Source organism: Molossus molossus, unplaced genomic scaffold (genome assembly GCF_014108415.1).
Source record: "Molossus molossus isolate mMolMol1 unplaced genomic scaffold, mMolMol1.p scaffold_m16_p_7, whole genome shotgun sequence".
In the NCBI taxonomy this organism is placed as follows: domain Eukaryota; kingdom Metazoa; phylum Chordata; class Mammalia; order Chiroptera; family Molossidae; genus Molossus; species Molossus molossus.
The window spans coordinates 43,465,527-43,470,129 of NW_023425401.1; the positions used below are offsets into that span (position 1 = coordinate 43,465,527).

At 38.6% G+C, this 4,603-nt stretch overlaps 1 pseudogene; it reads left to right on the plus strand.

Moving 5' to 3' along the window:
• The first annotated feature begins 3,976 nt into the window (after window positions 1-3,976).
• LOC118620636 lies at window positions 3,977-4,137 on the plus strand (annotated as a pseudogene).
• The last annotated feature ends 466 nt before the right edge of the window (window positions 4,138-4,603 follow it).

Here is a 4,603-nt window from a genome sequence, read left to right on the forward strand (position 1 = left end):
AAATTACCTAGTAAATACAAGATATATAATCACAAAATATAGAATTCCCAGACTAGATATAAGAAACAAAGCTTTAAAATATCAAGGTATAGTCCTCTATAATGAGGCAAACAGCCTATTGCATATTGGGCTTCCACATAAGAATTCATTTGCGGAAAGGGTTCTATTACTTTAAAAAAGGCTGAAAATCGCTTGTCTACTGGATGGCAGTATTACAAATACATGTGGATTTTTTAAAAAGTAGTAATATTTCAAAATGCTTTAGTTGACTTGCATAAATAAGGCCAAAAATGATCAAATATTCCAGGGAACCACAAAGATCTAAAATGCCAGAAAATATAATACACAAAAATATTTTTGTATTACTGTTAATTAATTAACTAATTAATTAATTAATGTATAACTGACTTCTGGATATTGCTGACCTACAAACAGGATCCAAAGAGGTACATCTGAGTTTAGGGTGTTATCCCTGGCCTTGAAACTATCTCAATGTTTGGAACCCCAGGCACATGACTAATGTATGACATATAAAAAGGACTGGCTGTCTTTAATACTTGAAGATTATGTGGCTAGAATAATGCACACTTTGCCTACTGTCCTCCCTGCACTGATAATATACTATTAAACTCTTCAAAGCTATGACTCCTGTTGGTAGAAACTTATTTCTGATTTTGGCTCCACTTCTTTTTTCTTAAATGTAAATTTTTCTCCTAAAATTGTTGCATGCTATTACCTTGTCTGTTTCAAACTTATGGTCAAATATTTCCTAATTCCTTTTTCTAAACACAAATGTGAACAAAGCCATTATAATGGCTTTAAGAAGTAGAAGTACTGCCCTGGCCGGTTTGGTTCAGCGGTTAGAGCGTCGGCCTGCGGTCCTGAGAGACCCGGGTTCGGTTCCCGCTAAGGGCACGTACTTCGGTTGCGGTTTGTCCCCGGCCCTGGTCGGTTGTGCGGGTGGCAGCCACTCGATGTGTTCCTTTCACATCGATGTTTCTCTCTCTCTCTCTATTCCTCTCTCTCCCTCCCACTCTACCTGAACAAAAAATGGAAAAATGTCCTCGGGTGAGTATAAAAAAAAAAAAAAAAAAAAAAAAAAAAAAAGAAGTAGAAGTACTAAGAAATTATTTCAAGTTAATTATGGAATACAGAGACTGAATAATGATAGGACATAAATAATTCGGACTCTTTTTTTAAATCCTCATCCGAGAACACTTTTTCATTTATCTTTCAGATAGAGTGGGAGGGAGAGAGGGAGGAAGAGAGAGAGAGAAACATCAATGCGAGAGAGATACATCGAGTGGTTGCCACCCATATGACCCCAACTGAGGCGGGGGACAAATTGCAACCGAGGTACGTGCCCTTAGTGGGAACTGAACCCGGGACTCTCTGGTCCACAGGCCGACGCTCTAACTGCCTAGCCAAACCGGCCAGGGCAATATAATTTGGACTCTTAAACATACTCCAACTATTCCATGGCTCCCCATCATTTAATTAAGGTCTCTGAACTTTTTGACCATGCACCATGTACTAGTTCTCTAAGTTTAAACAGAATTTTATGTCTCATAGTTTTAGAGGAGTCTGAAATCAAGGTGTCGGCAAGGTTGGTTCCTTCACAGGGCCGGGAGGGAGGGAACTGTTCCAGGCCTGTCCCTAGCTTCTGATGGTTTGCTGGCAATCTTAAAGTTGCTTGGCTTATAGAAGCATCGACCCAACCTCTGTCTTCGTCTTCATGTGCTGTTCATCTTTTTACAAGGACACCAGTCATATTGGATTGGGGCCCATTCTATTCCAATATAACTTCATTTTAACAAATTACATCTGCAATGACCCTATTTACAAATAAAGTCACATTCTGAGATATTAGGGTTTAGGACTTCAACATAAAAATTTGGGGGGGACATAATACAAGCCATAACACACTATAATACATGTATATTTACTTATAAATTATTTACATCCAGTATTGCAATAAGAATTATACAGACTGTAACACCTACATAGTAACATTAAGTATACATATAAGTAGTACTATTTTCTTTCTGAACCCTAACAAAGTGCCTTGCACACTCCTGGATTACACACATTTTGCCAGTCACAATTAAAATCAAGCTCTTTGGCTTGATAAATTCCACCTTCTATGATCTGCTCTCTGCTTATTTCACCTGCCTTGTCTCTTGTCATCACCCAGTGATATCTGGCATTCTAACTAGTGTGAAATATTTGCAGTTTTCCACATGTGCCTGCTAGGCTCTTTGTTAGTTCAACATCTCTGCACATGCTGTTACCTATTTCTAGAATACCTTCATTCTCTTTGCTTCCTGTGAACACAAGGTGTATTCCCAATCATTTTCTGAAACTCAGCTCAAATGTCATTTCTGGGAAGACTTCACAACTGCTGTAAGCATCATGAAGCATTTTCTCAGTGCAGGTGGCACCTTATTCATATCTTTATTATTACAAATTTCTGTTTACAAATATATGTTAGCCTGAACTGATATTTGATCACTTTTTACCTAAAAAAATGATGCAATTTCACTTAATATTTCACTAGACAACAGGTCCATTGAGAGGAGAGGCTGTTTTATTCATTTTTATATTTCCAGTGACTAAAATGGAATTTAGTATAGTGAGTTCTTAATATATGCTTCTTGAAATTAAGGAAAGGCCTACTGTAACACCACAAACATTCCATTTTTAGATTTTCCTCTTCAAGATTGGGGTACATATTGACTTGATCCTTCCTTTAAGAATAACCATTGGGCCCTGGCCAGATTGGCTCAGCGGTTAGAGTGTTGGCCTGCGGTCCAGAGAGACCCAAGTTTAGTTACAGCTAAGGGCACGGATCTCGGTTGCAGTTTGTTCCCGGCCCTGGCTGGGTCGTGCGGGTGGCAGCCACTCGATGTGTACCTCTCATGTCGATGTTTCTTTCTCTCTCTTCCTCCCACTGTATCTGAAAAACAACAACAAAAAAGAATAACCCCTTAGCAGTATTTTAAAGTATTCTTCATTGGCCCTGGCTGGGTAGCTCAGTTGGTTAGAGCATTGTTCTGATATACCAAGGTTGTGGGTTCGATCCACAGTCAGGGCACAATCAGCCAATGAATGCAAAAATAAGTGGAACTAATAGATGTTTCTCTCCCTCTCTCCCCCTTCCTTTTTCTCTAAAATCAGTAACAAAAATATAAAAGTATTAGTATTTTTCCTTTCTTTTGCATCTGTATGTGTGGCAAAATCTCTTCAAAAGAGACATTAATTTTTTTTTTAAATAGAGAAAAAGCAGAAAGAAGCTACCAAAGTAGTGTTTTGTAACCAATATAAAAATATTTCACTATTTTACTGTTTTAATTTCAAAATATTTTTTTAAAATGTTTTTCTTTATTATTTAGAGAGAGAGGAAGGGAGAGGAAGAGAGAGATGGAAAGAAACATTGATGAGAGAGAACATCAATTAGCTGCCTCCTGCATGCACCCATTGGAGATTTGATCCACAACCTGGGCATGTGCCCTGACCGGGAATGGAATTGGTGACCTGTTGGTGGGTCGATGCTCAACCAGTGAGCCACACTGGCTGGGCTAATTTCAAAATATTTTTATTCTTTCAGATAAAGATATAGGTAATCATAAATAGGAATATAAATAGGAGAGCTAAATAAAGAGATGAGCTATGTAAAATGAATATGACTTAAAATTCCAACAATTTGTCCTGGCCGGTTTGGCTTAGCTGTTAGAAAATCAGCCCGTGGCCCAAAGAATCACAGTTTGATTCCGGTCAGGGGCAGTACTTTGGTTGCGGTTCTGTCCTGGGCCCTGGTGGGGGTTGTGCGGGAGACAGCCAATCAATGTGCGTGTCTCACATCTATGTTTCTCTCTCTCCCCCCCTCCCACTCTATCTTAAGATAAATGGAAAAGTATCCTTGGGTGAAGATTAAATAAATAAACTTATTATTAAAAAAAAATTCCAACAATTTTTCATCGCTTCTCAGCCTATTGGCTAAGATCAAGTGTAAAATTCTGCCAATTTTTAATTTTTAAAAAATTTTTGCCGCTTAGAACTTTATTTCCTGCCCAGGATTATACTACTGAGTCTTTGAGGCAAGCACATTTCAATTCCTTGCTCTTACTGTAACATATCTTCTTGAGTGTTTGAGATCTGATGGGAAACCTATAGAACTGGATGCTCAGAAGACAGGAAAAAGTCTGAGATTCTTGTATACAGCTGGAGGCTTGATGGCTGTGGTGTTTCCTCTTAGCACCATCACTGGGCCATTTCGGGGAGCAAAAAGTAGAGTAGTCTGTGCTTCTTGAGTATGGCACGAAGGTAAAATGAAAGGATAGAGTCCTCACTGTGGGGAGAGGGCTAGTGACAAGGAAGGGAGGGAGTGTCCACGGGAAACCAGAGTGGGCCTTCGGCTGGTATCCAGCAGTGAATGCAGTCTGCCAATTTTTTAGTAAGTGCAAAGATAAATTTAATAATTTCAAGTTTTTCCTAATATTATTCAGTTTGTACAATAACTATGATAACTGAAATAGTGTTTAAGTGTTACATGGATAGTTAAAAAAGGTAAATGGGTCCTGAACAGCATGCAGAAGTATTTAGC